The sequence below is a fragment of the Esox lucius genome, chromosome 16 (assembly GCF_011004845.1).
Source record: "Esox lucius isolate fEsoLuc1 chromosome 16, fEsoLuc1.pri, whole genome shotgun sequence".
Classification (NCBI taxonomy): Eukaryota; Metazoa; Chordata; class Actinopteri; order Esociformes; family Esocidae; genus Esox; species Esox lucius.
In genome coordinates this window covers 29,150,473-29,172,936 of record NC_047584.1, presented here as the reverse complement: position 1 = coordinate 29,172,936, position 22,464 = coordinate 29,150,473, and the positions used below count along the sequence as shown (strand labels likewise).

Sequence of the window (22,464 nt, the reverse complement as noted above, 5' to 3'; positions counted from 1 at the left end):
AATTCCCTGGTACAGACTTCAAAAACATAATTGTTCATCTGAGAAGTAATAATCACAACGGAATACACGTTTAAAAAATTTTTTTTTTAAAGTGAAAAAACGAAAGATAGGGTCTGAAATATATTTTACCGCTACTGCCAATCAGACAATCCATGCAACTACTTACTACTGAGTGACAGAAAGAAAATGTTCTTGGTCAGGTGATATTTCACCCCACTGACTCAAGGAAATCGTTCTAGATCAGGTGATGTTACTCCCCAGGCAGTCATGTTTTAACAGCCATCCTGATCCGAAATAACCATGTTCCTGCCAGTGTGTGTTCAAAGTGTATCTTACACACACACACACACGCACGCACACACACCCACCCACACACACGTTAAAAGTGTGTCCCTTCAAAGCCAAGAATAACATTTTCTCTTGATAAATCTCTATGAAACTCAAGACTTTCAGGAGGTTTCGTTTATTCCTAACTAATAATCTTTACCAACAATACGTGGCTGAGGTAATGCTTTGGGTCCGTTGATAATGACTCCCAGGCCAGGGGGATTAGGGAGGGGGCTGTGGCGTGCCCTGGAATGTCTCGGAATAACGATAAGAGAACACTGCCACGGAACCTCTGATGAGCCTAGGGAGTTCCGAAGCGGCTTTGGCACACTTAGGGACCGTTTCAGCCCGGTGGCGGTGGGGTAAAGATGTATCCGGACACAGACCAGCTCTGTGGTTCTGATTCTGGATCACTCTGTTCCAGGAGCTCCTCTTTCCTCTTCCTCCCCTTTTCTCTACTGTCCATCCACCCTCCCTCGGTTTTTCTCATTAAGGCCAACCCATACCCTGTCGAGTAACAAGGTTGACCTCTAGACCAGTGTGTCTAGGTAACAAGGTTGACCTCTAGACCAGTGTGAGGGTAACAGGTTTGACCTTCAGACCAGTGTGTCTAGGTAACAGGGTTGACATCTAGACCAGTGTGAGGGTAACAGGTTTGACCTCTACAGTACACCAGTGTCGGGGTAACAGGGTTGACATCTAGACCAGTGTGAGGGTAACAGGTTTGACCTTCAGACCAGTGTGTCTAGGTAACAGGGTTGACATCTAGACCAGTGTGAGGGTAACAGGTTTGACCTCTACAGTACACCAGTGTGTCGGGGTAACAGGGTTGACATCTAGACCAGTGTGAGGGTAACAGGTTTGACCTTCAGACCAGTGTGTCTAGGTAACAGGGTTGACATCTAGACCAGTGTGAGGGTAACAGGTTTGACCTCTACAGTACACCAGTGTGTCGGGGTAACAGGGTTGTCATCTAGACCAGTGTGAGGGTAACAGGTTTTACCTTCAGACCAGTGTGTCTAGGTAACAGGGTTGACATCTAGACCAGTGTGAGGGTAACAGGTTTGACCTCTACAGTACACCAGTGTGTCGGGGTAACAGGGTTGACATCTGGACCAGTGTGAGGGTAACAGGTTTGACCTCTACAGTACACCAGTGTGTCGAGGTAACAGGGTTGACATCTAGACCAGTGTGAGGTTAAGAGGTTTGACCTTCAGACCAGTGTGTCTAGGTAACAGGGTTGACATGTAGACCACTGTGTCTAGGTAACAGGGTTGACATCTAGACATGTGTCAGGGTAACAGGTTGACCTCTACAGCACACTAGTGTGTCAGGGTAACAGGGTTGATCTTTAGACCAGTGTTGGGGTAACCGGGCTGACTTTTAGACCAGTGTGTCGGGGTAACAGGGTTGACCTTTAGACCAGTGTGTCGGGTTAACAGGGTTGATATCTAGACCAGTGTGTCGGGGTAACAGGGTTGACCTTTAGACCAGTGTTTCGGGTTAACAGGGTTGATATCTAGACCAGTGTGTTGGGGTAACAAGGTTGACCTCTAGCCCAGTGAACCTCTAGACAAGTGTAAAAGAATGAGGCCTCTCTTACTGAAAGTAACACTATAAATTAACAGTATACGACAATCAAAAGTAGAACACTATGTCAGGATTAGGAATTAAGGTCAGGTTTAGATTCAGGGTTAAAATCAGGATTTTTGAGACTACGGGCTAATGCTAATTTTCAATGCATCAATTAGTGTGTGTAAGTGCGTGCGCGCGCGTCTTAATATGTGTGTGCAGGAACGCTGTGTGTGTGGGGAGCGGGTGCACGGCGGAGCCAGTTTGCATGGCTGACAGCCAGTTTCAGAGATTAATGTTTGTTTGTATTCTCTCCCGGCTAATGACGGCCATTACGGCTCCGCTGGCTCCATGCGGCTGACTCCTCTGTCCAGCGGTAAACTGGCACAGGGGAATCCTACACATTAACCTATCAGACTGTGAAGTGGGGACTGTTGACCCCAACTGCCAGTTAGGGACCACGGCACCCGGACCACGTCTCCTAGTGGCACCCTAGTCCCTATGAAACACACTACTGCTGACCAGGGCCTGCAGGGAAACCGAAGGTGACCTGGCAAACAACGTATGTAGGGAATAGGATGCCATTTGGCCCGGCTGATTGTTTCATCTTGGTGTTGACTCAGTAGTGACACGGCTTGTACGGCCCAAACGTCCTCTAGTCACCCCAGGAAGAGGCTAAGTGTTATTCTACTGGCCTGACTCTGGCTGGAGGGGTAATTAAATTAAAGTGATGACAACGATAACACTGGTGTTTTTATAACTTCTTAAGTAATTCTTCAGCAAACAGAAGAGGACTGCAGGAATAACAGGCCTTGCTGAAATTTAAAAACACAGTCAGAAAGACAGACAGACAGTATATAGTCATTATGAATGACCTAAGGGGAACACAGGGACATACCGTGAACACAGGGACCTACGGGAAGCAGAGGGACCTATGAGGAACAGTGGGGCCTATGGGGAACAGAGGGACCTATGTGGAACAGTGGGGCCTACGGGGAACAGAGGGACCTATGTGGAACAGTGGGGCCTACGGGGAACAGTGGGGCCTACGGGGAACAGTGGGGCCTACGGGGAACAGTGGGGCCTACGGGGAACACAGGGACCTACGGGGAACAGAGGGAACACAGGGACCTACAGAGAACACAGGCATCTCTATTCTTGTCAGATAAAGCAAAAATGCTATGCAGCTATCGGCAAGTAAAATCCCAGAGAAAACGGTCCTACACTCAGTTTCACATAAGACCCAGAGAGGAATTCACCTCTCGGCGAGACAATAGCCAGTAGGACTAGGCCAAATCGACACTGAAGTTGTTTGCCAAGAAAACAGTGCATTTCTTAAGCAGCCAAGTTACAGCTTTGACTACAGTAAGACTTGTAAATTCTTGACAGAAGGGCAGTACCAGGGTCAGATGTCGTGCTCTCAATCAACACTATAAGTGACGGTCCAGGGGAATACCTGACCTCATGACCCAGGAGGGATCAAATACTCTGGAGTGAAGGAAGAGGAGGGAGAAGCAAAAGAGAGGAAAAGCAAGAGAGGAGAAGTAAAGTAAGAGAGACGAGAGAGACGGGAAAGGGAGAGAGAAGAAGTAAGGTAAGAGAGATGAGAGAGATGGGAAAGGGAGAGAGGAGAAGTAAGGTAGGGTTGGGGTAAACGGGGGCGGGGTTGGGGTAGAGGGGGGCGGGGTTGGGGTAGAGGGGAGTGGGGTTGGGGTAAACGGGGGCGGGGTTGGGGTAGAAGAGAGTGGGGTTGGGGTAGAGGGGAGCGGGTTTGGGGTAGAGGGGAGTGGGGTTGGGGTAAACGGGGGCGGGGTTGGGGTAGAAGAGAGCGGGTTTGGGTTAGAGGGGAGCTGTGCTACACTAAGGGTGGAGGTGAAACAGGAGCAGAGCCAGAGCTGGAAAAACAACAACTTTATCTTGCTCCAGATGTTGATAAGAAAGGCCTTCATGTAATTTGACAACTCCTATTAGCTTCTAGGGTGTTGAGAAGCTCAGTGGTCCCTGACTCCAGGAGATATCTATGGTAGATATCTCTGCGCACTATAGCCCGTAGTGAAAGTGAGGCAAAACATTGTAATGTTTAGCTGTTATCTAACCCTCCTGAGTAATAAGGAAACTCAGGTCTTAATGGGAATCCCATCGATGCCAACAGTTGAAGTAAACCAAGGAATATAGACTGTACAGCACAGTGTAGATGTGGCAGTCTGTAAGATCAGTCTATGGTCCACATAGTACATGTCGGTTGAACATTCTGCTTCCCGCCTCCACAGCTTCCCACTTTCACAGCTCCCCACCTCATTACTCCATTCATTTTTCCCACAAGGAATTTTTGATTCAATTCGGGGTCAGGGCTCAACACTGAAAATTATCTAAATCTCATCAGGACAAGTCAGGTTTGCGAAAATATTTTCTGAATATCTCTCTATGAAAAATCTATTGGCTAAATGTAGGCAAAGATTTTGATAAAATTAATCTTGTACTATAGATATTTCCACAGTTTTTAAAAAGCTGAGGTGGTGCAAACCAACCTGAAACACATTGGCTGATTGGGTGCGTCATGACAGGATCTAGCTGGTGGCGGCCAGTTCCTGGTCAGCATCAATAGCAATCAGGTCACTACAATGTACCTGGGCCAAGTGTGTATGTGTGAGTATGTGTCTGGTCCAGGAGATGATCTCATAGACTGATAGAAGTTTTGGACGCAGAGCCGAGCAATTAGAGAGACAAAAAAGTGTGGAAGAATCCAAGACACCTAAAGCAATAAAGAAGAAAGAACTACTTTCAAGACCAAAAATACATAATGCTGTTCGTACTGATAATATGAATAACAGCCGTTGACAATGCACAGCTCCATGGTGTTACTGTAGATGACATCACAAACGCACAGCTCCATGGTGTTACTGTAGATGACATCACAAATGCACAGCTCCATGTTGTTACTGTAGATGACATCACAAATGCACAGCTCCATGGTGTTACTGTAGATGACATCACAAACGCACAGCTCCATGGTGTTACTGTAGATGACATCACAAACGCACAGCTCCATGGTGTTACTGTAGATGACATCACAAATGCACAGCTCCATGTTGTTACTGTAGATGACATCACAAATGCACAGCTCCATGTTGTTACTGTAGATGACATCACAAATGCACAGCTCCATGGTGTTACTGTAGATGACATCACAAACGCACAGCTCCATGTTGTTACTGTAGATGACATCATAAATGCACAGCTCCATGGTGTTACTGTAGATGACATCACAAATGCACAGCTCCATGTTGTTACTGTAGATGACATCATAAATGCACAGCTCCATGGTGTTACTGTAGATGACATCACAAACGCACAGCTCCATGTTGTTACTGTAGATGACATCACAAACGCACAGCTCCATGGTGTTACTGTAGATGACATCACAAACGCACAGCTCCATGGTGTTACTGTAGATGACATCACAAATGCACAGCTCCATGGTGTTACTGTAGATTACATCATAAATGCAGAGCTCCATGGTGTTACTGTAGATTACATCATAAATGCAGAGCTCCATGGTGTTAATGTAGATGACATCATAAACGCACAGCTCCATGGTGTTACTGTAGATGACATCACAAACGCACAGCTCCATGTTGTTACTGTAGATGACATCACAAACGCACAGCTCCATGTTGTTACTGTAGATGACATCACAAACGCACAGCTACATGGTGTTACTGTAGATGACATCACAAACGCACAGCTCCATGGTGTTACTGTAGATGACATCACAAATGCACAGCTCCATGGTGTTACTGTAGATTACATCATAAATGCAGAGCTCCATGGTGTTACTGTAGATTACATCATAAATGCAGAGCTCCATGATGTTAATGTAGATGACATCATAAATGCACAGCTCCATGGTGTTACTGTAGATGACATCAAAAATGCACAGCTCTATGGTGTTTCTGTAGATGAAATCATAGACACAGTACTGCATGGTGTTACTGTACAGTAGATGACATCATAGGCGCAGTACTCCCTCTAAACCAGGGTTGTAGCACCATTTTTAAAGTCAAATTCAATTATATTTAAAACCTCAACAAATACAATCTAAGAACCAAAAATCTCAACATTTCTTTGATAGAAGAGAATTTCTTGAGTCCTAATTTAGCACAGGTTTTTGTAATGGCGTAACGGTGTATCAACACAATACGCGTGGCTTTGTATTGCCATCAAAAGAGCATTATTTTTTAATAATGGCAAGTAAAATATTTCAGGTTTTTCACAATTACTAAGTTGCTCCTTCATGGTAATGTCTTTATTAGGGGTGAATTGGGACATACTAAATCCTATATTTCTCCACTTCAATGATCAGTCGTTCGCCGTCCATCATCCAACTTTAACCATAGCACAATTGTTGTGTCAGCTGACCAGTGGAACCTTCCAAAAAAACTTCAGTCCGAAAAAAGGCTGCCAACAGGCTTCTCCCTATCCAGCAACTACTGAAGACAATGAACAGATGACTTGCAACCAGGTGTCAACATCTCTATAGCTATGCAATGTAAAACGTATAGAAATGGCGAAGACCTTTGTTGTCCAATTCTAAGTTAATCAAAGAAATACATGCTAATTAGACACTTTACCTGCCGTTCCACAGTGCGTGACAATATTCACCATCAGCCTTAAATGCACATGTAATACCTACAGCAAATCTGTGGTACATTTAAGACAATTAATTATCTGAATTTTCCTTATTTATTTTAAGACCTTTTAAGGCGCTGCGGGAACCCAGCACATCTCCAGACGATTATTTGCCGAGGGACATCAGGGAGCTCAAACTTCACACTACATGTGACAACTGAAGACAACTTCAAGCAACGTGGATTCTTTGCCTCTCCTCTCTTCCTCCAGACTCTGGGACCTTGATTTCCAAAGGAAATGCTAAATGTACTTTCATCAGAGAACATAACTCAGCCGCAGTGCAGTCCTTTTTGTCTTTAGCCCAGGCGAGACGCTTCTGACGCTGTGTCTTGTTCAAGAGTGGCTTGACACAAGGAATGCGACAGCTGAAACCCATGTTTTGCATACGTCGGTGCGTGGTGGTTCTTGAAGCACTGACTCCAGCTGCAGTCCACTCTTTGTGAATCTCCCCCACATTTTGGAATGGGTTTTGTTTCACAATCCTCTCCAGGGTGCGGTTATCCCTATTGCTTGTACACTTTTTTCTACCACATCTTTTCCTTCCCTTCGCCTCTCTATTAATGTGCTTGGACACAGAGCTCTGTGAACAGCCAGCCTCTTCAGCTATGACCTTTTATGTCTTGCCCTCCTTGTGCAAGGTGTCAATGGTCGTCTTTTGGAAAGCTGTCAAGTCAGCAGTCTTCCCCATGATTGTGTTGCCTACAGAACTAGAACTAGAGACCATTTAAAGGCCTTTGAAGGTGTTTTGGGTTAATTAGCTGATTAGAGTGTGGCACCAGGTGTCTTCAATATTGAACCTTTTCACAATATTCAAATTTTCTGAGATACTGAATTTGGGGTTTTCATTAGTTGTCAGTTATAATCATCAAAATGTAAAAAAAATAAACACTTGAAATATATCAGTCTGTGTGAAATGAATGTATACATTATACAAGTTTCACTTTTTGAATGGAATTACTGAAATAAATAAACTTTTTTATGATATTCTAATTGTATGTCTTTCTGGATAAGATCTACTAAGGGATTTAAATGTGTGTGTGTGTGTGTGCTTGCTGGCCTCAGGCTTCATGGGAATCTCACTGCTCTAAACTGTGCTGACCACACTGTCTGTCATAAACTACAATCCAGCATTCTGGTACCCTACAAACCTTGACCCATTTTGTGTTCTGCTTGAGTCCAAGGTCAAGGAGTCAGTTGCCCAGGCTGTGATTGGCTGTTGTTCCCACCTGTGCCTTCATACAGTAGACATGACAGATGTGTCGACAGGTGGACTCACCAACAGCTCACATCCACAAACAATCCTGCGCAAGGTGAAAATGTGCGTGTGTGTGTGTGTGTCCCGTCACCAGGTCCCTGCTCATATCTTCACAACATAATAATGACACGGTCCGTACCAAGGAGTGTTTGAACTTCAGACAGTGCCTACAACAGAGCAGAACAACACGCAAACAGCACTTAGCTAGCTGCCATCCCTCCCTCCATCACACCGACTCAGGTAGCAACACGCGGCACCTGTGAGATCCAGCTCTTGTTTCGGGAAATGGCCCAGAGCCAGGAATGTGACTCAGCTGGTACAGACACAGTGGGCTGACCAGACAATAACACACTCCCCTCCCCATCCCTGACCTACTGAGGAGGACTCCTAATAACAGCTAAGGGAGCGGCTATCTCCTACATTAAGAGATAGCACACAGCTGACTCCCAGGGACACCAGCCAACTCCTGCCCCACTCCCTCTACTTCTAGGAATAACTCCTGTCGCACTCCCTCTACTTCTAGGAATAACTCCTGTCCCAATCCCTCTACTTCTAGGAATAACTCCTGTCCCAATCCCTCTACTTCTAGGAATAACTCCTGCCCCAATCCCTCTACTTCTGGGCATAACTCCTGCCCCAATCCCTCTACTTCTAGGAATAACTCTGGTCCCAATCCCTCTACTTCTAGGCATAACTTCTGGCCCAATCCCTCTACTTCTGGGCATAACTCCTGCCCCACACTCCTTCTGGGCCTAACTACTGCCCCACAACTCCTGCATACAACAATCCAGATGAGATGGAGGTTTTATTACTCAGGACCACAGAGGAGACCAGAACAGTGAACAGGAAGTCTTACAACCGCAAGGCCATGGGATCAAATCTCGAGCAGAGCAGACCGCTGAATGTCCATTCTATAACACACGTGAACCAGCTCTGAAACTGGACCGGCAGAGTGGACCGCTGAATGTCCATTCTGTAACACACGTGAACCAGCTCTGAAACTGGACCGGCAGAGTGGACCGCTGAATGTCCATTCTGTAACACACGTGAACCAGCTCTGAAACTGGACCGGCAGCCTCACCTCCGCCAAGGAATGCAGAAAATAAAGCACGATCCGGTTTTGAGCCGGTCCACGTCAAACACTGCAGTTGTAAACACCTTGACCAGGACACGCACGTTCAGAGACACAGTGTGTGTTTAAACGGGGCCTGCAGTGACCGCGTTCTCCCACCCCTGCCCTGAATCACCGCACTGAGGCTTTTAGCTGTGACTCAGCAGGGCGAGTGGAGCCCAGCCCAGGCTGAAGCGGACTGGCTGTTAGCGCTGGTAAAAGCAACAGGCTTTTTATCTGCCCACTTGTATATGAACACTGCACTCGACTGCCCTGAGTGGGTTCACGGAAGATGTACAGGGCCACTCACTGGCTGGGTGTTTACAGGCTGTTTATCTGAGCCAGCGGGTTCCAGGGGGGTGCCGGACGACTGGATGGAGACCCAGAGGTTCACGGAAGGTCAAGCCACACACAGCGCTGGGAGCCCGGCCCACCCCAGGGGATGAGAGTTAGTTTATGACTACCGTGTTGAGACAAGCTAACCCGGGGCACTGTGAAGACCTATCTATCTCAGCCTCAGCACTAGACTGGTGGCCTCTATCTCAGCCTCAGCACTAGACTGGTGGCCTCTATCTCAGCCTCAGCACTAGACACTGGTGGCCTCTATCTCAGTACTAGACACTGGTGGCCTCTATCTAGGCCTCAGCACTAGACACAGATGGCCTCTATCTCAGCCTCAGCACTAGACACTGGTGGCCTCTATCTCAGCCTCAGCACTAGACACTGGTGGCCTCTATCTCAGCCTCAGCACTAGACACTGGTGGCCTCTATCTCAGCCTCAGCACTAGACACTGGTGGACTCTATCTCAGCCTCAGCACTAGACACAGATGGCCTCTATCTCAGTACTAGACACTGGTGGCCTCTATCTCAGCCTCAGCACTAGACACTGGTGGCCTCTATCTCAGCCTCAGCACTAGACACTGGTGGACTCTATCTCAGCCTCAGCACTAGACACAGATGGCCTCTATCTCAGTACTAGACACTGGTGGCCTCTATCTCAGTCTCAGCACTAGACACTGGTGGCCTCTATCTCAGTCTCAGCACTAGACACTGGTGGCCTCTATCTCAGTGTCTAGTGGTCACCCGTGTCTCAAAACTAGATCTTAATGGCCTACCTCAGCCTTCCGCAGGCCCAGGGCCGGGGACAGACACTCCAGCTAACCAAGTGCTGCTTCTTCTTTTGGGGAATGGCATGAGGGAAAGGCGTTGTAGGGAAAAGTCAGAGGTGGATGAGGTGATTTACCCTTACAGAATGTGAAGCACGGAAAGCCTTACTAAAACCTCAGCCACAGTGAAAATGGCGTGTAGTAGAGGAGAGAGGTTCAACACCACTTGCGTGATCTCAGCGTAGGGGAGGCTACAACCCAGGAGAGAATGGGGGAGAGAAAGTGCAAGAGCCATTACCAGGAATGAACAAATCAAAGAACTAGACCCAAGTTTGTTTTCTCAAGGTGCAGGGACCAGCTGAAAAAAGCTTAAATAAAATAAACGTTTAATTTGACTGAAATTGGAGGCAACAAGTGCTGCTGTAAACGTTGGGACGTGAAGTGTGATTAGTTGCGGTTTGGGTTAATCCTGATTGAGGAGCCTCTGAGTTGAAACATCAGCACTACGAAAATAAAAGTAAAATAATTCCATGAAGAGTTAATGAAGAGAGCTGAGAGGCTACATGCCACTATCCCGCAAACAGACCGAAATCATAGAACCCCATTTGTCTTTGAGTGTGCAACTAAACCCACTAAGTACTCCTGGGGGGGGACACATTCTCTGAGGAACAGCGTCGGCTGGGAAGGCATTGACACACACACACACACACCATTGGTTTGGTTACGGCGGAGGGGCGCGGAGGGGGGAGGCACGGAGAGAGGGAGGCAGGGAAAGGAGGAGGCGCAGAGAGGGGCATGTAGGGTAGCATTTCCCCTTAGAGTAATGACTCTGTCGCTGGGTATGAGAAGAACACCTTTCATCTTTGTTGTTATGGCTACAACACTATCTCAGCTGTAGGGAGTAGGAGTACCCATCCCCATCTCCCCTCGCTTCCCTCCCCCGACGTCAGAGGACTGCTTCTGTCTTGCAGACCCCCTCCCAAATGGCATCCTATTCGCTGTGCAGCCCTGTTTAAAGGAGTGCACTATGTCAGCCAGGTGTCCATTTGGGACTTCCCGGCTGTACCTCTGTACCTGGGTGGAAGCACCTGCAGACGCACAAAAAGCCTTTAAAGTGTCAGACTGACCAACAGGCGGCACAGCTGGTCCCCGCTGAGAAATGCAGAGTTTTGAGCGCAGGAAAGAAAAACAACCACATCAAAGGCCCTTCAGTCAGTCCGATATCACTGCTCATCCTCCAACACACACATTATTACAGTGCTAGATCACCGCATTACAACACCACACAGCCCTGAGGACCACGCATTACCCAGGGGCGGAGGGCCCGGGGCACATTACTCCGTTATAACTGGAGAGAAAAGGGGGAAAGGGGAGAGACAGGAGGCCGAGGATAACAGCCAGACCAAGGCCCGGCCAGAGAGTGACTGACCAGCCCTCCCAGCAGGACAATGTTCAATGTAGAAGATACTGACTGGGATAATGTTGGTGTAGTTAGTATCAGATATGCATGGGGATAATGTTGGTAGAGTTAGTATCATATATTGACAGTGATCATGTTGGTCTAGTTAGTGTCAGATACTAGCTGGGATAATGTTGGTAGAGTTAGTATCAGATACTGACTGGGATAATGTTGGTCTAGTTTGTATCAGATAATGGTTGGGATAATGTTGGTAGGGGGGGGTTGAAAGTCACCTAGGTAAAGTTAGCGACAGCGCATCTGTTCCATTGGTAATAGCATTTGGCAACAATTATTATTTTTTTTTACATACAGTGAGAAGTCTAATGTTAGCTTGCTGTCAAGAATTGGGCCTGTTTCTAATCTTTGCCAGCTAGTTAGTTACAGTAGCTAATAACTAGCTAACACATATAACTATAAAGAACACAAAGAGCAGTTAACTCATGGCTAACTTATGTAAAATAGTCAGATAATTTGGCTAATGGCAGACAAAACAGACCGGCTCCAGCCTCAACATGATCATACTTCAATTAAACACAACATTTTGCAATTCAGTAATAGTGTCCTAGATTATCAACTGCTGATTTAAAATATTCCATAAATTAAGTCACCCCCAAAAAGTACACCTTAAGTTGAAAGGATTTGCTTTGGACTAGTAGACTAAAACTATAGCCTATAATGCTTAAAGGACTTGAGACTTGACTTGGACTTGCATGCAGTGACTTGAAACTTGACTTGGACTTGCATGCAGTGACTTGAGACTTGACTTGGACTTGCATGCAGTGACTTGAGACTTGACTTGGACTTGCATGCAGTGACTTGAGACTTGACTTACACTTGTCTGAAGTAACTTAAAGACAAGTCTGATCGACTGGGATAACATTAGTGTCAGATATTGTTTGGGACAATGTTTGTAGAGTTAGTATCAGATATTGGTGAGGATAATGTTGGTTTGTTACCAGTAGAAGATAATGACAGGAATAATGTTGGTCTAGTCAGCAGAAGATTGTGACAGGGATAATGTTGGTCTAGACAGCAGTAGAAGATAATGACAGGAATACATTTGGTCAAGTTAGCAGTAGAGGATGTTGACCGGGATCATCTACATAGTAGTAGGTCATGACTGAGGTAATGTTTGTAAAGTCAGTAGTAGATCTTGACCTGAATGTTTGCTGAATATGGTTGGAACTTCAATGTTCTAAATTCAATTATGGGGATTTTCATTCTATTCGATTCTCTATCTTTGTTCTCTCTATTCATTGCTCTCTCTGTTTTCCCCCTATCTGTTCTCTTTCTCTCTCTCCGTTTTCCTATCAGTGCCTCAGGGATGGTCAGTAAGGATCCAGAGAACATTACCTAATGCTTCAGGACTGAGGCCAGACCATGTTATGGTTTATATAGATCATGACCTCCTAATAATGCTGGATTGGATCTGAGAAATGATTGTCGGAAAACAAAATACCTCGGCAGTCTCTTAGTTAACCAGCAATTGTGCCATTACCCTGGCATACATCCAAAACAGTGTCACATAGCTGGCGCAGGATGCTAATCAACGCAGAGACGGGCACCCGCGTGCCCATAAGCTCGTAATGTACCGCTGGACCGCAAAGTGAATGATTACTAACGCTACACAACCCGCTGCTTCACACGGTTCCCAAGCTCATCAGGATGAATAGCACAGCAAAGCAGGTTCAGGCAGAGAAGGCCAATGAGACCACATTACAGCTGAGGACATCGCAGCGAGTGTTTTTAAACCCACAGTCAACTCTACCGCTTCCCTAAGGTCACATTCAGCTGCGTTTAGCCGGCCATTTGCTTAATGTGTTCAACAGATACTGAGTGAAGATGCATTCAGCAACAGAAACATTATAATTGAACCACTGTCCTAAGAACAGTATCTTTCCTGAAGCGTGTCCTTAAACTAGCAGTGAGCCTTGCTGCACATCTTTTCCAAGTACAGAGCGGGCCAAGCTCCCGGTGGCAGACAGTGTGCTGGATAATGGCCTTGACGTCATAACATCTATAAACCTCGCTCAGGTGCCTGTTTGTTTTCCTTGGAAGTGGAGGACAGTCATAAAATAAGAATCGGACCAAAAAAGCGAAACAATAAATCCCTGGTAACACTTTAAAGAATGTTAAGTAGAATTGGTGTTCAAATAACCCTGTCAGGAACCACCCAGAGATGGAAGGAGAGAGGAACTGGGACAGAGAATGAGACCGAGAGGGAAAGAAATGAGAGAGGGAGTAGGGTAACAGACAGAGAGAGGGGGAGAGAGGGAAAGAAATGAGAGAGGGAGTAGGGTAACAGACAGAGAGAGGGGGAGAGAGGGAAAGAAATGAGAGAGGGAGTAGGGTAACAGACAGAGAGAGGGGGAGAGAGACAGGGGGAGAGAGGGAAAGGGAGGGAAATGGAGAGATTGGGGAGAGGGAGACAGGGAGGGAAAGCGGGAGGAAGAGGGACAGGGAGGGAGGGAAAGGGGGAGGGAGGGAGCGAGGGAAAGGGGGAGGGAGGGAGCGAGGGAAAGGGACGGTGAGGGAGGGAGACATGGAGAGAAAGAGAGACAGGGAGGAGAGAAACAGAGGGAAAGAGAGAGGAAGACGGAGAGGGAGAGAGGGAGAGAGACCAGGAGGGAGGGAGGGAGGGAGGGAGGGAGGGGGTCAGCACCACCTCTCACATGGCACCAGGCTAGTTAAGGTCTTCTCTCATAAACACACCAGAGTCCACAGGAAATACACTGACAATGTACTCACACCTCGCACACCCTGAGAAGGCTTTTCAGTAACAGTCCGACTGGACGGATCCAGTTCTAGTCAGAACAGTACCAGCTCAATGTGACTGGACGGATCCAGTTCTAGTCAGAACAGTACCAGCTCAATGTGACTGGACGGATCCAGTTCTAGTCAGAACAGTACCAGCTCAATGTGACTGGACGGATCCAGTTCTAGTCAGAACAGTACCTGCTCAATGTGACTGGACGGATCCAGTTCTAGTCAGAACAGTACCAGCTCAATGTGACTGGACGGATCCAGTTCTAGTCAGAACAGTACCTGCTCAATGTGACTGGACGGATCCAGTTCTAGTCAGAACAGTACCTGCTCAATGTGACTGGACGGATCCAGTTCTAGTCAGAACAGTACCTGCTCAATGTGACTGGACGGATCCAGTTCTAGTCAGAACAGTACCTGCTCAATGTGACTGGACGGATCCAGTTCTAGTCAGAACAGTACCTGCTCAATGTGACTGCACGGATCCAGTTCTAGTCAGAACAGTACCTGCTCAATGTGACTGGATGGATCCAGTTCTAGTCAGAACAGTACCAACTCAATGTGACTGGACGGATCCAGTTCTAGTCAGAACAGTACCAACTCAATGTGACTGGACGGATCCAGTTCTAGTCAGAACAGTACCTGCTCAATGTGACTGGACGGATCCAGTTCTAGTCAGAACAGTACCTGCTCAATGTGACTGGACGGATCCAGTTCTAGTCATAACAGTACCAGCTCAGTGAGTGACTGATTCCGGAACAGAAAGGTACTTGGCCTTGACAGCTGGGCTTAAGACCCACAGCAGAGAGCTCAGAAAGAGAAGGTAGAAAAGGACTGAAAGGAAGAGGGGAAGAAAAGAAAGACTGAAAGAAAGAGGGAGAGAGTGATAAGGAAGAGGAGGAGAGGCAAAGGCTTCTGGCTCACCTACCAGTGAACTGCCTCTGATACTTCACTATCTATAGTTGGTCTGATTACATCGCTGGCTGTGAACTCTGCTTAGATCTTCTCAGGTCTGTATGCATGCCTGCCTGTCTGACTGACTGTCTGTCTGCCTGCCTGTCTGTCTGTCTGTCGGCCTGTTGGCCGGAACGCCCATACTTTTACGGTGTGTTTGTGTACATCTGTCTGTCTGTCTGTCTGACCAGCCACAGTGATACACGAGGCAGTTGCGGTCAGGGAGGGGATGATGAGGTGGCTGAATGACCAGGTCAGACCACCACTTCTGCACGGGCAGAGGCGGACCCACAACTCCAATCAGTCATTGTTATCAGCATTAGCTTGTAGAGAGATAACGGGCTGAGCGCACAAATTACTGAAACTACCCGTAACTCTGCTGAGGAGAACATCGTGCAGCTCCATCCATCCCAATCATGTCACCACAGGGAGGGGCAGCACATGCGGGGATTAACATGACAACGTTTAGTCCACTGAGACAGAATAATGGTTCTGCGAAAAGCTGGGTTCTCATAGAACGCAGTCCGAGGTCACGCGGGACAGCCTCCTGGGGGTGGACGGGACAAAGACCAGCCAATCCAGGGAAATGCAGAGATATACACTACCTTAAATTACACATGCGTTCACGGAGAAGACATCTCTACTTTGAATTTACAAGGTCCCAAGATACGACAAGACGTTTATGTCAGGTCTCCTGCTGACAGCTTTGAAATACGACAGCAATTACAAGATGCTTCCTTTGAACAGTGCACAGCAAGATCTTCAGATGCGATTGTTCTACCACCTTTATTTATGACTCACAACTTGAGTCAGGACGTCTATCTTAACATCAAGAATAATTGTAAAAAGGGCAAATTTGATGAAAGAAAAATTGGGAATATCGCAGTTTAGCCTGAAGTGGTGATAGCGCATGAATTACTGAGCTCTCCTTTAAATCTGTCTGCATGTTAGATGATTACATGAAATACACTTCCTGAACTGCTGCTGACCATGAATAAAACAATTCAGTGGACAAGAAGATACCGACCCAACTTTAAGAATTGACTCCAATAAGACAATCTAAACAAGGATGATTGTGATGTATCACTGCGTCAGAGTTCATAAAGTTAAACATGGACACACAGAGAGAGCGGCCCTGGCGAGAGCTAGATTAAAGTGAGATATGGTTGTATTCCAGTTCATTTTAAAGTTACACCTGGAATTTAAGACATGAACGTTCTGCTGGCACTGGAACTCCACATGCTGTTATGTGAGAGGCTGTGCTTCCCACGTAGCCCTAATACTCAAAACATAACGATCAGGACCGGGAGACGGGACGCCTAACACCACACAACCGACGCTTACGGACAGAGAACTGTAAAAAATAAAAATAACATAGTGAACAGCAGACAGGTTCAGCGTGCTATTCACCCTGCGGTTTGAGACGCTAGCACCCACTAATGAGAAAGCATTGGCTAGCTGGCTAACCGACACAGACTGTGTCAAAATGAAGTGGTTTAACTCATTATTTTATATCCGGTGCTGGAGTACAAAAACAAAACAACTTGTGTCACTGTCCAACTACTAATGGACTGATCCTGTATCCACCTTGGAGTTAGATGAACCAACAGCGTGACCTGATTGTTGGGGCGAGGGTACCTACTGTGATGGAATAGCACCTCTCTATCCATCTCCATCTCCACTACTACAATCCACAGACCCCCCCCCCCCCCCCAAGATACACACACTACCCTAACATAGGTTTATTTGGGTAGAAAATGAGTATCCCCTTGTTTAACATATCTCACGTACTGTCATCACACAATATTTATTTGTAGAGGAGAGGGAGAGAAAGACGAGAGAGTGTAGGAGGGGGAGAATGGGACGGGAGGTGAGGGGAGAGAGAGAGGAGGGAATGGGAAGTGAGGTGAGGGGAGAAAGAAAGAGAATGGAGGTGGGTGGGAGGTGAGGGGAGAGAGGAGGGAAAAAGAGAATGGAGGTGGGGGGGAGGTGAGGGGAGAGAGGAGGGAGAAAGAGAATGGAGGTGGGGGGAGAGAGAGGAGGTGAGGGGAGAGAGGAGGGAGAAAGAGAATGGAGGTGGGGGGAGAGAGAGGAGGTGAGGGGAGAGAGGAGGGAGAAAGAGAATGGAGGTGGGGGGGAGGGTGAGAGGAGAGAGGAGGGAGAAAGAGAATGGAGGTGGGGGAGAGAGAGGAGGTGAGGGGAGAGGGGTGAATGAGAAAGAAGACCTGTGAATGGCCAACAGACATTCTCTTTCCATCACAGAGTTTACTGAACTCCTCATTTCAAACAGGAGATCTGTTTATGAGAGAGTTTCACACAATCTGGACCTCTGGCCAACATATTTATACCACTTATGTGTGCTTGCTTAGATAGAGTGAGGATGAATGCCAGTGTGTGTGTGTGTGTGTGTGTGTGAAGGAGAGAGAGAGAGAGAAAGAGTGAGAGTCTGAGCTCAATTTGGAAAAGACTATGGGGTAATTCACATGATTATACCCGTTTCCTAACGTCTCCCACAACTCTACACCTGCTCTCTGTGTAAACCCAGCCTAAATGCATTCCACATCATGACTTTATCATTTCCTGGGAGGAAGCTGCAACGTAAATTCTCCAAGTTTCATGTGATAAAGTGGCTCCTCGCCAGCAGGATATAAAGCATTTCTATCCAACATCAAAGTACAGAGGTTTTGCTTGGCTGATTGTTAACATAATGTAAACCTTATTACAGAAAGAATAATACATACTTCCTCCATCTCAAAGATGAAGTATAGGGATAGTACTATATACAAAAAGAACTACATATAGCATGGAGGTAGTACTACCTAAACACAGAACTACATATAGCATGGAGGTAGTACTACCTAAACGATAGAAATACATACAAACAAAACTACATGCATTCCAGAAAAAACACCACATACCCACGCGCACGAAGAACTACATATAGTAACTCAAGGGGTGCAACACCGACGTGGTTTCAAGTGATATTGGCACCATTTTTATCCTTTTCTAGCTACAGTGTTTTGTGCACCACTGGGGAGAATATGTTGCATTATCTTTCCAACATTATGTGGCTGACAAACCTCGGCTAAACACGCGAACCTTAGCCAACGCGGCTGAGAAATCCAGTGAAACTTCATGAGGAACATAAGGAATTAGTCACGCTGTAGCACACAAAAAGCTGAATTTGCTAGAAAACTAGCTACTTCTACCGAGTCATTAACTAGTTACCTAACATGAGATCTCACAAAGCCTCCTGACTGTTTTCTGCCAACATTCACACTAGCCTTAAATTTGAGACCGTTTATTCATGAACATTTTATTAAACTCACTTCAAAAAGGCCTTAACATGCATGCTGTACTGCACACACACTGTATGTATATAGAAACTCCATGAGGATACAGTGCAGAAGTATTTAGACGGTGACACACTTTTAGTTGTCTTAACTCTGGGGTTAAAGTACAGAGTATACTTTGAGGGCATTTTCATCCATATTGGTTAAAACCAAAGACAGACAGAAAGACGGTGAGTCAGACCGTCAGAAACCAAAACAAACAGAAAACACAAACCATTTTCCTATTACAAACATTTATTGCACATCAATTCAACTCCCAGTGCAATATTTTCACTTAGTTTGTCGAGCACTGAAAGCATGGCGATCCGAATAAACCTTTGAACTCTTGACACTTGAGGCCTCTGAAGGACATAATAGGCTGGGCGGTTGCAAAGTGGCCACAAGAGGGCAGTGATGTCACAGAGACTTGGCATAGGTCAGGGATACATCCTTCATAGCGTAAGGAGAGGGAGGGAGAAAGAAAGACATGGGAGAGAACGATGTAGAAAGAGCAGTGGCCAGCCCTGAGAACAATCCCTTCTGGCTGTAGCATATACAAGCAGGAAAGAACAGGAAATAGCACAAAAGATTAAGACAGCAGAGTATCAAACAAACGCGCGTAAAAATGGCCATAAATAGAAGCACTCTGGACCACCCAAACATCAGCTTCTAACTCAAGAGTTGACCATGTGTTGTTATAAGGCTTCTAGAAAGGTCTTGACTTTGCATACACAAGAACAAAGAAAAATAAATATTTAATTTTTACTTATTTTTAAATCATCTCTTTATGTTCATTTTTGAAATATAAAAACATAATATATATATATATATATTCATGAGGTATTCCCCAGATGCTCCTTCAGTCTTATGATGTGTAAGGAAACAAATGACCTTGGTACAGAGAGCTGACTGGCTGCGAGGATGCACTAGAGCCCACCCTCTCACCCAAAGGAAGGTTATTGGTGCTTAATGATCATATCAGCCTTATGACATCATGCGGTTGGCCAAAGGCACCGTCCGGCCCAACAGGATGAGATTCTAGCAATTACACAGAATTATTATAATGTTCACAATTTCAGAGTGTTATTTCGACCTTAGAGGGTGGAAATATCAAACTCAACGTGAAGCTCACTCGCAATATTTAAAACTTTTCCAGTCAACTGTGCCTTCGTACTGCAGCATGAACATTCACCTGTAACAACAAACAATGTCCCATAGAACACCGCCAACTAATGTAATTATGTCATTTCAACACTCACCCTCTCTCTCCCCTCACCCTCTCTCTCCCCTCACCCCCACTCTCACACCCCCTCTCCTCCGCCCCGCTCTGGCACACTCCCCCCTCCATAGGCCTACTGGACCCATGTAAAGCCCAGGTCATTTCCTAAACACCAGGGAGATGTTAGAGATGTGTCTGTTGAGGCAGACTGCTGGGAATAAACAGGATGGGAAATCCACTGCGTTATTGCTCTCTGTCCAAGTCCATCCGTCCCTCCCTCCCACCTCCCCCTTCTCTGCCTACCTCCCAAATCCCCCACCTCCTTCTCTCCATCACACAGTTTGGGGCTGAGTGAGTTTAGAGTACAGTGTAGCAAGAGGAGTGGAGTTGCAGAGATAATCTCACACACACACACACACACACACACACACACACACACCTTCACAGTCAGATGTCACAGAGGGAGGTCCCCTGCTGTCTGACTGTGAAGGTCCCAGGTAGGTTTGCAAGAGGACAATCTATGCCTGATGCAATCCGGAAATATAATAAACTTAGCTGTGAAGTGCTTCTAAAACTAAAACCGGAGCGTCGCCGGATAATCTTCTCAAAGTGTGTGTTTTGCTGTTCCAAACTGTCCCATACTGCGTTTTCACAAAAACACTGTTCCAGAGCAGTTGTGAGCACCCTTCAAAAGCTGCAAGTAATTACTTGTGAGCCTTAAAGTGGCGACCGCATCCAGGCGGGACACTGCACTCATTTCAACTCCCAAATGGTGTTTATTAAGCCCACGTTTCAACTAAGACCCACTGTATCCATAAAGAGTGGCGTTGAGACTCTGCGGCAGAACCCTGCTTCGGTTTTGTCACTTTCTGTTCACAGCATCTTTCTCAGCCCGACAGGGCCCCCAGCAGCCGAAGACAACTGCACACATGTGAGAACGAAATCGTTGAGGATAATGAGGCCCCCTACCCAGGGGGCGCCTGGGTAGTTAACTACCGTCAAACTGAACTGTGTTAAACTACTGTCTAGAGGGGGCGCCTGGGTAGTTAACTACCGTCAAACTGAACTGTGTTAAACTACTGTCTAGAGGGGGCGCCTGGGTAGTTGAAACTGAACTGTGTTAAACTACTGTCTAGAGGGGGCGCCTGGGTAGTTGAAACTGAACTGTGTTAAACTACTGTCTAGAGGGGGCGCCTGGGTAGTTAACTACCGTCAAACTGAACTGTGTTAAACTACTGTCTAGAGGGGGCGCCTGGGTAGTTGAAACTGAACTGTGTTAAACTACTGTCTAGAGGGAGGACCTGGGTAGTTAACTACCGTCAAACTGAACTGTGTTAAACTACTGTCTAGAGGGGGCGCCTGGGTAGTTGAAACTGAACTGTGTTAAACTACTGTCTAGAGGGGGCGCCTGGGTAGTTGAAACTGAACTGTGTTAAACTACTGTCTAGAGGGGGCGCCTGGGTAGTTGAAACTGAACTGTGTTAAACTACTGTCTAGAGGGAGGACCTGGGTAGTTGGAATGTATTCAACTCCCACCTGAAACGAACCTGGCATCTTGTCATCTATGATGTAGTGTTTCTGAATGAAGACCACTATCTAGCTGAGGGGTTGCTCCGGTGAAAGTACTGGGTCATTAGGGTGCTGAAATATTTTGTGTTCACACCTGCCGCTGAGACGTTGAGACACACCTCCCACGTGCGGCTATGCTTCACAGTGATCTACAAGCCTCTGTCAGTCACACTGTTCCACAAGGCTACATTAAAGCACCCTCAATGTGAAAAGGGTTGTAAAACACTAAAAATAACCACATTCCTGATGAATAACTGGAGCCCTCCCACAGCTGCCAGGGACAGGAGATAGTGATAAGAGGATGAATGAGAGAGGAGGTATGAGGGGAGAGGAGGTGTTTGATGAGGAGGTCTGGGGAGAGGAGGTAGGAGGAGAGTAGGGCTGAGAGGAGTCTTAGAGGAGAGGAGGAGGTACTGTATGACATTAAAATAATTTTAAGTCACCAGGACGCTCGACCCAGGAGATGACATGAAGCATGGATGTAAGGAGAGCAGATTTCTGGGTAAATACATGTTCTCAGAGGGACAGGATCATGTTACACTGTCACTCCAACATTTCTAAACAAACTAACTCCACATGACTGTTGACAGGTTAACCTCTTACATGTTCTAATCCTCCATGAAATATCACCAGTACCCACGGCCCATTAACACCACATAATAAGTCATTTCGTATCCAGTTACAAGTCTTTCATTAACAGATCAAGTTGTGTTTTCTTTCCACTCAGTTACCTAAGAACTCTTCAACTTCGAATGAACATCCTAAAGTTATTGGTAATTTTCCTTTAAGAAAATGCAGGACCAGCTGGCAAAAATTATTAATAACGATGATATTTTAAGTGTGACTGCTAAAGAAAATCAAACTAATTAATTTGGTCAATGAGTTTATTCAATGTGCATCTCGGAAAATGAGAAGAGGGCTGTTATGAGTGAACTCCGCGAACTCCAAGGAAACATGGCTCTGTCCCTAGCCTGTAGATCAACAGAAGCTGCTCTGATGTTCAGGGGCCAACGGCATTGCTGGATTGTGTCACCAGAGATGTCGAAGAGCCAATCAGGGGTGAGAAAGCAGACTGTCAGATACAGCCAACAGGGAGGATGTGAAGCA

At 46.3% G+C, this 22,464-nt stretch overlaps 1 protein-coding gene across 6 annotated transcripts in view; it reads right to left on the bottom strand.

Moving 5' to 3' along the window:
* LOC105023524 (vacuolar protein sorting-associated protein 13B) overlaps positions 1-22,464 on the bottom strand; it is a 366,155-nt gene that overhangs the window by 213,266 nt on the left and 130,425 nt on the right. The gene's annotated exons all lie outside the window — the stretch shown is intronic.